At 41.8% G+C, this 12,522-nt stretch overlaps 1 long non-coding RNA gene across 1 annotated transcript; it reads left to right on the top strand.

Annotated features, from left to right (window-relative positions):
- Positions 1–1,697: 1,697 nt before the first annotated feature.
- On the top strand, positions 1,698–8,505 carry LOC115402477 (uncharacterized). The gene is made up of 5 exons (XR_003933126.1): positions 1,698–1,751; positions 7,681–7,837; positions 7,953–8,017; positions 8,229–8,281; positions 8,406–8,505. It is a non-coding gene; the product is annotated as an uncharacterized LOC115402477 (long non-coding RNA).
- The last annotated feature ends 4,017 nt before the right edge of the window (positions 8,506–12,522 follow it).

The raw sequence follows: 12,522 nt of genomic DNA, 5'->3' as shown, positions 1-12,522 counted from the left end.
TAAATCCATGAAGAATTCAGTGAGTTGAGTATTTTAATTAGTGTAAATCACTCACCTTCCCTTAGATTACACAGAGCGCCCCAGAGTGGTCCACTGTCCTAAGATGGCCGCCAGTGAACGACGTTGTTGACTCCGCCTTAAGGCATCTAGTTTTTATATGATATCTATGACACTATTGACCTTATTCAGGAAGTGCTGCTGGGCGGCGCCATTATGTGTTGCAACTTCCGGTTTGCCGGCTCTGCGCTGTGTTGACAGCGAGTTCACCTGCTAGATTGCTCACTTTTATTAAGTCTGAACATGACCAGCCTCATCTGCTCCGTCCATGAACGCCACAACAACTTTAAGAAGATGAAGCTTTCGCTTTCTCAAAATTGTTTAGAGCAGGGGAAACCCAGGTCTGAATGCTGCGGGCCAGCAAACTTTGCACCCACCTCCGTCTGAAGAAGAGGACCTCTGCTGCTGGATTAGGGCGCTCCTCCTTCCTCAACAAATCTAACTATGTCTTCTGAGAGATAAAACAAACATATATGTCTCTGTTGTGTTTAAAACTCAGGGTTGTAGGTTAACAGTAGCTCGTAGCCACCACAGGCTAACATGCTAAGCTATCGAACAGCGACAGTGCACGACAGAGGACTTCATTCATAAAAATAAAAACAAAGAAGGTACTCAGCTCTTACCTCATTCTGAATTTTGAGCCAGATTTTACTTCAGTAGTTTTTCAGGACCGTTCCAACCCTGCGATAAAAGCAGCATCATGGTCTCCAAGGCTCTCTGTCGCTGTCAGCTGTCACCAACATCCTGCTAAATATGAAGAGGTCCTGGCCTGACTGGGGCTAACACTGGCTTTAAAAACCTATAGCCCTGTTGATGATTAAAAAAAAAAAAAAAAACAGCCGACTTTCCCACTGTGAAGATATTTGTAAGCTCTCCTGCTCTTGTAGTTCCTCCAGGCTGAACCATCCACACCCAGCGATGCACAAAGTCATTAAAAATATCACCATACAGGACTGGAGACCACTTCCGCATGTCCTCCTCCCTCTCTGTTAAAAGCCTCGGATGAGGCAGACTTGTTTCATTGGAGATTTTAAGAGAGATTTTAGTTTCTCCCCACTCCATCTTCTCGTCTGTTTACACCGCAGTTGTCGCTAACCGGAAGTGCAAACACAAAGCGGAAGTCCCGCCCCTAGAGAAGTGGGCGGGCCTGAATAAGGTGAATAGCAGCCAATAAGTGAACACAGACACAGAACTTCCTGTCGGTTGCCCTTCAAAATAAAACAAAAATAAAATACATCAAAACCCATTTCATACATAATACGTTATTCATCATCTCGTTCAGATGGTAAACATTTTTAATCAAGGAACATAAAGTTTCCTCGACTTTCAAATGTTCAACCGCATGTAGACGTCGACATTGGGTCCTAATTTAGACGTCCAGATCTTCAACTTCATCTCGAAATTGGGTAATAATAAGATGTCCAAATACCTCACCTATTTTGGACGTCCAAAATAGGTCTATAATTGGTCTTGGACGGACGGACGCAATATGGACATGATCTGGACGTCCATACGACGTCCAATGTTTAAGGGGTCAGAACTAAATCACTGGATTTGAAATGAAAATCGATAATTTATTCTAATTTCTGTGTGTGTGTGTGTGTGTGTGTGTGTGTGTGTGTGTGTGTGTGCGTGCCTCAGAGATTGAAGATGTCTGGTGTGGATGAAGAGGAGGGCAGATCAGGTGTGGACAGGTAAGAGCCGTCAGCTGTCCTCTTCAGTGTCTCTCAGTGTGTCTTCCTGCCGCCACAGAGGAAACGGACTCTTCTGATGTTGCTGTCGTGTGTGTGTGTGTGCGTGCGGGTTTTCGTATGGTCGTGGGGAGTCAATGGAAGGTCCCCGCGAGGATAGAAAGACAAAAGTGTGTGTGTGTGTGTGTGTGTGTGTGTGTGTGTGAACCTTCCTCTCCAGGTTGGTCATGTCCAGATAAGTCACCTCACCTCGCTCCAGGCAGATATGTTTGTTACAAGAAACACACCTCTCAGAACGAGACAACACGAAACTACTATCATCCCAATTCACCCATTCATTTTCATCTCACTACAATAAAAAACAAAGAGGAGTTTGTATTTTAATTAGCAAATCTATATCATTCATCCATAACTCCACCATCACTGACCCAGAAGGAAGATTCGTAATCATTAACATATCAATCAACAATAGCTCCCTCACAATAGGTAATCTATACGGCCCAAACACTGACGACCCATCTTTTTTTTAATAACTTCTTTTCATCCTTGTGCAGCTTTTTCTGACTCTCAAATATTAATTGGCGACAACTTCAACACAGTTTTAGATCCATCAATAGACAGATCCAATACATCCGGAAATAAACGCACCTGGCAATCTACAGAAACAATAATCCAGTTCATGAGAGATTTTGGTCTTGGTGACAGCTGGCGCCTTAAACATCCAACAGCAAAAGAATTCTCATTTTTCTCACCAGTACATCATTCATACTCACATATTGACTTGTTCCTCACCAGTAATTCAATGATTCCAAACATTTCTGAACACTGTATCCACTCCATTATCATCACTGACCGTGCCCCAGTATCATTCAAATGGAATCACCCAAGACCACACAAACCAGCCCCCAGATGGCGCTTCACCCCATCACTCCTGAAAGACCATGAATTTAACAACCTCATCGAAAAAGAGTGGGCATCCTTCCTGAAATAAATGATTCCTCAAAGACATCACCCACACTTTTATGGGAAACAGGTAAAGCTGCCCTAAGAGGAATCATCATATCATACTCTGCCTTTAAAAAAAAGAAAGAAAGACAACAAGAATCTGAGTTAGAAGAAAAAATCAAACAACTTGAAATCACCAATGCAACTAACCCAGCAAAAGAAAATGAGAAGAAATTAAGACAGTATAAAAAAGAAATTAACCAAATATTGAATAAGAAAATCAGCTTTTTAATCAACAAAAAAATACACTAGACTCCCCCCTAACAAATAAAGAAATACACTCTGCCCTCAATAAAATGCCCAACAATAAAGCTCCTGGACCTGATGGTTTCCCTGCTGAGTTCTACAAACACTTCTGGTCCATCTTGGCCCCATTTTTCCAGAACATGTTATCTGAAATACAACAGAACTCTAGATTTCCTCCAAACATGAACACAGCCTCCATCTCACTCCTCCTCAAACCAAATCAGGATCACCAGGTTAGACCAGGATGGAGTGGCCATGTGAGTAAAGTTGACCAGGAAGCCAGGGAGGCCTTTTGTCAATGGGTCTCTGCTGGTAGGCCCAGGAGGGGTCCTGAGTGTGAGAAAAAGAAGCAAGCTGGTCGAAAATTAAAAAATGTTGTTCGATTCATAAAGCGGAATGAGGAAACCCTCAGTGCTAATTCTTTAGCCCAAAAACTACTACATAAGGACGTTACTGAGTTTTGGAAAGAAGTACACAATATGAATGTTTCTAAAATCCCTCTGCCTTCTACTATTGAAGGGGTTGCTGGACCGGATAATATTGTTGAACTCTGGAAAATACATTACAGTGAACTATTCAATTGTGTGAAGAGCGCAGATTTTGATATTGTTGATGTGTCCTGTGAAAATGTGTCTGTTACTGTTGAACATGTTGTTGCTGCAATTAAGAAACTGGCCTTAGGTAAATCCTGTGGCCTGGATAAGATCACTGCAGAGCATTTGAAATATGCGAGCCACAGACTGGGGATACTGCTGTTTCACTGCTATGCTAATGCATGGGACATTGCCGAGTTCTACTATGTTGTCTGTTCTACTTGTACCTGTAATTAAGGATAAAACTGGCAAGATCTCAGCATTGATAACTACAGGCCCATAGCTCTAGCCAGTGTGATCTCAAAGGTATTAGAAATAATCATTCTAGAGCAATTCCAGCAATATATTGGTACTTCTGATGAGCAGTTTGGGTTTAAAAGTAAACATGGGACTGATATGTGCATCTACACATTAAAGGAAGTGGTGAGCAGGTACAGAGGGCAGAACTCCGCTATGTTTCTGTGCTTTTTGGATGCCTCTAAAGCTTTCGATCGCATCAATCACGGCAAACTGTCTGATGACAACAAAGGGGGGCTCCTACCTATCTAATCGGAGCTCTGCATTTTCGGTATACTCACCAAACTATGCAAGTTAGGTGGGATCTGTCACCTCTGAACAGTTCCATGTGACAAATGGAGTGAGGCAAGGTGGGATTCTGTCCTTTCTGCTCTTCAATCTATATATGAATGAGCTATCTGAGAGACTTAGTCAGTGAAAGACAGGCTGCATGGTGGGAGAGAGACTACTGAACCACCTACTGTATGCAGATGACTTGGTCATTATGTCTCCTTACTCTGCTGGTCAGCAGCAGTTATTGAGAGTCTGCTCTGAGTATGGAGAGCAATATGACATCAAATTTAACTCTAAAAATAGAGTGGTGATGATAGTGAGAGCCAAAGGGCACCTAAAGGCTGTTTCCTGTTTTTCATCTGGCTGGAGGCGACCTAGAGGTGGTTGACAAGGTCAAATATCTCGGTCACATTCTCAGTGATGACCTGAGTGATGACAATGACATCCAGAGGCAGTACTGCAAACTGTACGCACAGGCTAACATGTTGGCACGAAAGTTTCATATGTGCACCAACAATGTTAAGGTGGCCCTGTTTAAAGCCTACTGCACCTCTCTCTATACCCACTGAGCATTTTTCGGTTTAAATGACGTCTAAATGATGTCTGAATGTTTCTTCAACGTCTAGTCTAAAATTGGTCCACCAGTGGTCTAAAAATGAAAGTTTTTTAGCAGTCTCAGCTGGATGTCTTTCAGACGTCTAAGCATTAGCCGTCTTTTAGCTGTCTATTAGCCGTCTTTTAGCCGTCTAAGTCTGTTCGCCTCGTCTCATCTTAGACGTTTAAATAACCACTAATATATGTCTATTTGTAGACGTCTAAACTTAGATGTTTATTAGACGTTCATTTATATACCAAATTTATACGCCTCTTCTGATCTTAGATGTTTAAATAACCACTAATATACGTCTAAACTTAGATGTTTATTAGACGTTCATTTATATACCAATTTTATACGCCTCTTCTGATCTTAGATGTTTAAATAACCGTTAATGAACGTCTATTTAGACGTATAAATTTAGACGTTTGCTGGACGTTTACTTTTGTACCAAATTTAAACCCCTTACAGAAACCACTCGTCTTGTAGACGTCTATTGAACGTATAGGATACTTGAATAAAAATGCAGCCATTGCAATTTTTTAATTATTCACCACAAACCTGTATTTTAAATTTTTTTTAATCTGATCTCCTTTTTAACCAGTAGTACTGTAATCTAAACCAATTCCTTTTAAATAAAATTCAAAAATATGAATGTCCAAAAATTTTTTTAATTTCTTTACACCACTTGAAAAGAGAAGCACAAACTAATACAAACTACCGACATAAAATATAAAAAAAAAGTTGTTTTTTTTTGTTTTTTTTTTAAAATGTAACCCACTTCAGGGTCTGTACACGTCACATACTGGATTCGTAGGAGCCGTAGGAGTGAAACAATAACCACTGGACACAGAGGCAGAATGATCTGAAACTCTTTAGTTCCACAAAGATCTTAACAATACAAAACACAATAACATTACAACCTTGGGCCCATAAACTAAGAAATAAAATAAAATAAATGTCCAAATGGGAGTGTTCCTCGGTGGTTTGGATCCAAAAGTCAAAGTCAAAAGTCAAGACTCGAGGATATCGCAGGAAGGCTTTCGTTGGTGCCGGTCAGTTGGACTGACACAAATCCTACCACTTCATCCGTTCAATGGTGTGGCGGAATTAAAAGTTCTGCTTGAAGCACCGAAGGTGGACTGGGAGCTCGCCATCAGTTGGATCGCTCATCAGCTTCGTCAGACACTAAAGCTGAAGCTTCACTCTTTCCAAGCATCACAACAGAACCTGACCTGTATTTAGAAAACAGGTTTACAATCCAATTCAATGCATAGAACCTCTTCAAATGATCACCTCAATGTTCAGTTCAAGGTGGTTGTACAACACTGATAATCTTTATGAAACAGGAATCAAAATACTATGGGTTACTGCTGAAAACCATAATTAATCTTAACAATAAAGGGTTTATCATGTCAAAATGTATTTTAATCAATTCAAATCAAAAGGAATAATGTTTTAAAGATTTCATTCAATTAATTCTTACATGAAGGCATAACATGTGCTTCCTCGTGTTTCTCTCATTTTCTCATTTTTTTAACATCAGAGAAGAGATTTTCACTGAAATACATCAGTTCTCATAACCTTACAGCTTTGCTGCTTCTATGCAACTTAAATGAACTTAAAATGACTTCTTGTACTCCTGAACACATTTTAACTTCCCATCACATGTGCAAAAGATGAGGCGTTTCACACAGCAAAACTCTCATAATGTGCTCATTCCAGTCAAATTTCACCATCAATCCATTAATAGAAATGCTTTTAAGTGCAAAACATGAAACAAAAACAACTTAAGATGTACAAAACAGCCTTAATTGAAACAGCATGGTCGCCTCGTGACATCTCCACATACACACACATTGAAACACATGGCGGCTAGCTTACCAATGGTTTTTTCAGGAGAAACGTGGCCAGAAAGTGCTTCAACGACGGTTTTTCTTCTCTCTGAAACGGAATTTTCGGAGCATGGTATCAACAACTTCTTCATTTCTCAGTTTGACTGCGACATTGTACAGTTTTCATACCTTCTATCCCGTTTTTCTCTCTCACACGGAAGTGAAGACGCTGCTCCGTCTGTGCATTAGCAGGGCTTGAAGACCTCCGGCACAGTGCCGGAAATCCGGCGTGGAGATATTTTAGGTTTTTTTTTTTTTTTCCTTCTCTGTAAGCCGTCATTAAGTGACCATTCTAACTACCAGTGATGCTCAATGTTCAGGAGTTTTAGCCAATCAGAGCGAGCTGGGCGGGCCTTAAGTGTTTCACACTTTGGACAAAGCATCTGACTGGTTTCTAGCCGTGCGCTGATCACTTCAGTGTCTTCTCTCAGCGGCGAGAGTGGAGCGGCCTCAGCTGAGTTCGCTGAATTTGGCCGCCCTCGCCACGCTACTCGCTGACGGTGTGAAAAACGACGGGCGCGCGACTCTTTCGCTGGAAACGCTCGCCGCCGGCCGCCCCCCGCCACTCGAGATGAGATGAAATATCAAGCGACACCTTTTCGTTATACAAAAACAAAAATTGCCTTTATTCAGTAGAACGTGACGTTGCACACTGTACATTGCCCCGTGAACTCATAGAGTTTCCACTTTACCGTGATTTGTAGCGTAATGGTAGTTAGGCTAACAGTGGCTAGCGCTGACCACGGTAATTTTATTAGCCTCTGAAAGCACAAAAGCACTGTGTGTATTATTTATATTTGTCTATGTGATTATCTTTACATCAGAAGGCTTTCACTGCCGTTTGCAAATAGCATTTGGATAGAAATGATTCTGTCCGGGGCATATTAATAACATGTCGAAGTTGTCTTGTGTTCGTGGTCGTGCTCACTTAATCATGCAGTCTTCCTGCTAGAAAGCCAAGAAAACTGAGTCACCATATATTTTTATTAAATTTTGTTTTACTGATCACGACATCATTTCTCTTACAGATGCATATTTCAGTTATCAGAGTGGACTCAGAAACCGAACGCTGCAGGACCTGCTGCAAGCAGTTTCACCTCCACTGTGCCTAAAGTTCAAACCTGAAAGTGTTCAAGTTGCAGAACCACATAGAATCACATAAAAAAGGTGGCATTTCATTTAAAGGTAAGCATACTATATTTGTCAGTGTGTTTGTACACACTGTTCACCTGCTTATTCAGAAAAGTAACCTAATTGATTGTTTGATTTATATGGAATAATATGTCTGAAGTTTTTGTAGGCAAACAAGCGAACTCTGTGAAAATGGCGGCGTGTCATGCTCATGGAACACTTTGATCTTGGAAGGTAGGATGTCATAATTTGATTGAACTGATATGATTGATGATTTGCACATTGAAATGTCGTCATCTGTCCTGTTGTCTTCCCATTCTCTTACTTATTGCCACAATTGACTAATTTCAGGGCAGCATGTGTAATTTTAATTGTTTTACCTACTGTTATAGCCATGGCAAGATGCTTGCTCATTTAACATTCAAGTTGAAATCTCTTCTGGCAGGTGAGGTGCCACCAGTTTTTCGCCTGAAGGGAAAATTGGATGACATGACAGAGGTCAGTCTGCATTCCTTTTGTCTCAGTATTTATTTGTTGTTTTTAGTCAATGTTATGTCAGGTTTCCCATCCCTGGACATGATTCATTAACTGATTTTGTGAGCTATGCTTTTATTTAATGCAGTACAGCCTTTTAAGGCTGAAGAGAGGAAGAAAAGTTGTCGTCAAACAGCTGCTCCAGTTGTGCAGGGGATGCAGACAACTGAAGAAGAGGTGGGCCTGACCTCCACTTCCATGTTGTTACATTTTGTGAGTTGAGCTTTCATGTCTTCACAAAAACTTGACGCTTTTAATTTTCTTTAGACCAGTGTGGTGGCCCGAGCTGTGGAGCACTGCAGGAAAGCAGCAGGATGGGTGGAGATGAACCCACAGCTGTCAGCAGCAGGGTGGAGCTGCCTGACGGTCTGAGCATGGACGACACATCATGCACTGAGGAGTAGGGATGGGTACCGAATTTCGGTAATTTTTTGGTACCGACCGAATTCCCGCTTAAGTACCGAGTATCGATTCACGTGAAATCCGTCGGTACCACATTTCGGTACCTGAACGCACCTTTTCTTTTTTTTTTTTGACCCTGAACGCACCTTGACATTATGCATCGGCAAGAGCGGAGGACACGGTGACGCGGTTACGTGGGTCCAAAATCTTCGGAGTATTTTGACTCGCAGACCGGGAGCGAATATATAATGTACCGGGAGAGCGGACACACACACGGGCCGTGAGAGCGGGGGGGGGGGGAGGCGGGCGACCGCTCGTGGCTGCCGGCCGGAATAGACCCCACTGGCCTGGAACACACCGGCCGTTCGGGAAACCTCCCGATGGCCACCCCGCCCCTGTTCGGAGTTGTTCGCGGGAGGAACGAGCCGCTTCTGCGGCTTCTGCTTCTGCGATGGTCGCTCCCGCTGCATGTCACTTCCTAAACAATGCTCTGCGCATGCGCGGCTCGAAACAAGAGCGCGCATGAGGCGGCGACTCGACATGATATGTCATCACGCAAAAGCGGTCCCACGTGGCTTTTGATTGGCATTATGACTGCCCGATCACGAGTTGGAACCAGACAATTCTGATCCTCCAGTATACTTTTCAGTATTTGTTTACTGCAGAGGTGCCTGGTGCTGCTAATGTGAAACATTTTATACAGTTATTTATTTTGAAAGTTGTTTGTTACTGTATGGGTAGCAGGTGCAAATGTGAAACATTTCTTACAGCTATTTATTTTGAGTCTATTCTTATTATGTTATTTATTATTGTTATTTATTTAAATTATTTACTTTATCCCCAAACACATTTTTCTCAAGTTCTATGTTGGAGTTATTTAAGTTGATGCTATTGAAGCATAAATGTTTAAAATTCTGAAGTTTTGACAATTTTTTTAAATATACAAAATAACTTTAATTACCAAATGCATACCCCCCCCCCCCCCAAAAAAAAAAGTATCGAAAACAGGTACCGAAAAATACCGGTATCGATTCGCAGGTACCGAGTATCGGTATCGTATCGATTCAGATGTGAAAGGTACCCATCCCTACTGAGGAGGCTGTGCAGCAGCTGGAAAACCTCTTTCACGCCACCCTGGATTTTGGTGAAGAGGAAAGAGAAGTGATTCTGGAGCTTTTTAAGTTTTTGTTATACAACATTGGAGATATGTGTGTCTTTTGTGAAGAGATCATGGACAAAGGAGGGTGCATAGCAAACTGCGAGCGCAAAGAAAAATAAAACAACTTGGAAGTTTGTTTTGTGTCTGTTTTCTCCTGAACAGGGATTATAGGCAATCTAGATCATGTAACTAGATATTCAGTAATCCAGTGAATTGAACACACAACTTAATCAGTCCTCACATCCTCTAGTGGCAAATCCATGTGGTCCAACAACACAAGGTAAGAACAGCACAAACAATATGGAGGACTTATTAGATGAATTATGAAGTATAAGAATTGTAAACACTATACAAAATATATATACGTATAAACATATGTCTATATGAAATTAGTGGAATTAAAACAATGTTAAAAGCTGCAACACTGCAGGAAGCTGTACATTTACAATAATGCTATTGAAGCAAAGACAACTCAAATAGGTTTCAGTGTAGAAGAGTTTTTTTTTTCATTTACACAGATGTATTGTTTCAAAAAGTATGTAGTGCAGTCTAACAGCTGTCCGTATAGTCAATTACATCAAAATACTATCTGCAGTAAACTAATGCAGCAAAGAACAATACTGTTTTAAGGGGATCATGACAGTACTCATGATCATAGTCATGCCGTTTCATATTTCTATTAACTTCCGGTCCTGAGAGTGGAGGTGAGCTGTCTGCGGAGAAGGGTCCTGAGAGTGGAGGTCTGCAACCAGACTGTTAGTTTACTTGCTTTTAAATCATATTTACATTACAAACATAAAAATAAAACCACAAGAAATAAACCGTATTTTCATGGGGAAGTACGAATACACGATTCCGATATTCTCGCTTTTATTTTGAAAGGCTTCGTATCAACTTCCGGTCCTGAGAGCGGAGGTGAGCTGTCTGCAGGGAAGGGTCCTGAGAGTGGAGGTCTGCAGCTGGACCCCTCTCGCTTTTGTTTCTTTTTTTTTTTTATTATTATTTTAATTCCCCTCTGTTTTTTGTTATGTAACTTGTCGTGCTACATGTCTCTGTCTCTGTCTGTATTGTTTGTTCATTTCTGCAATAAAAACTAGAAAAAAAAAGGTTGGACATGTCCGTCTCTCATGTTGAATGAATGTGTGTAAACTGTCAGAACCTCCCTGATCTGGCAACGAGCCAACAGAACATCTGAAACTCCTGACTGGGCTGTGAGGGTGTGACCTTTGACCCCTGTCACGGTTCATCTCTTTACAGCCACTGAGTTTACAGTGAAGTGACTGAACCGTTCCAGCTGTTTCTGAATCCTCTTGTTTCACTCTCAGGTTGTCTCTGAAGAGTGACCGGTCCAGAGGTTTGCTAATAACCTTCAGTGGAGAACCTGGACCTTCAGACACAAAGTAAGAAAACTGATTTTATTTCATTTCATCCATTCCAGTGTGTACCGACTGTGTTTGGGCAGGAAATGGTCAATTATACGGTTCAGTGTGTGATGAGGGATTTTGATTGCCTTGTAAGCCAGCCCCGCCCACTCCTCATCGGTGTTTGGATTTTGGAGTTGAGCTCAGTCTGGGTCGGAGCTCAAAGAAGGGGATTTCACGCAGTCTTGAAACAGCCGAGCCAGTCAGCGTTGCCGCGTTTTGTTTTCAAATTTTTTTTGGCGAATTCCGGTGGCTAAACCGGAAGTGACGCCATCGCTGCGCGTAGCGGAGATGACGGACTTTAACTTTAACCATCGTCTGAAAGCTGCAATCAGTAAAGTTATGGCCAAAACACCAAGAATTACAACAGTCAAGCAAGAGCAAGAGTCTGCGCCTGGTGAGTTTCTTACAGGAAAAGACGTTTTCGCGTGTCTGGGAAACTAGCGCTAATGAGCTAATGCTAACCCTTAGAGAAGCTAATGCATTTGGATGACGTATTTGTTTTGAAGCGTTGATTAGCTGAAGTGCCTGTCAGTCAAAGGAGTAACCGACGCCCCCTGCAAGAAGTTTCAATGGGCTCCTGTCCAGACTGAGCTTAACTCCAAATCCAGATGAGGATGAGGAGTGGGCGGGGCTGGTTTATGAGGCTAGGATTTTGAAGCAGTGAGAAAGGAGAAACTCCTGAATGTGAATATAAACTTACTGACTGACTGATGGTGGTGGTGATGGGGGGCGACGGGACATTGCTGCAGTTATAGTTACAGCACACACACGTGAACCAACAGCTGGAACTTTACCACAGGAGCATGAGCAGTGTTTACCGTGTGTGTGTGTGTATCAGGGATGTCCCGATACACAATTGTTGACTTCCGATTCGATCTGATTTTTTGAATGATGTGGTTTGAAGATACCGATCCAATCTGATACCTACATTCTCAGAGCATTAAAAATAATGCAGCAGTATCAAAATTACAGATGCATTTTGTTTTGCTTAATAAAGAATAGGGATGCACATTTTAGATTTTTTCTATGACCGATAACCGACGCCCTTTAACCGGTTAATAACCGTTAACCGACAAGATTTAAGGCCCGTCCATGCTTCACATGTCTTTACGGCACTCATACGGAAGTACAAGTATAAAAGCACGTAAAACAAACATGAAACCCTCGCTAGCGTTAGCAACACCACCCCTAGGTGATCAAGGATGGCAGAACCAAAAAGA

The sequence above is a fragment of the Salarias fasciatus genome, chromosome 15 (genome assembly GCF_902148845.1).
Source record: "Salarias fasciatus chromosome 15, fSalaFa1.1, whole genome shotgun sequence".
Taxonomy (NCBI): Eukaryota; Metazoa; Chordata; class Actinopteri; order Blenniiformes; family Blenniidae; genus Salarias; species Salarias fasciatus.
The sequence above is the reverse complement of the archived record's forward strand: the minus strand, read 5'-3'. Positions and strand labels throughout refer to the sequence as shown.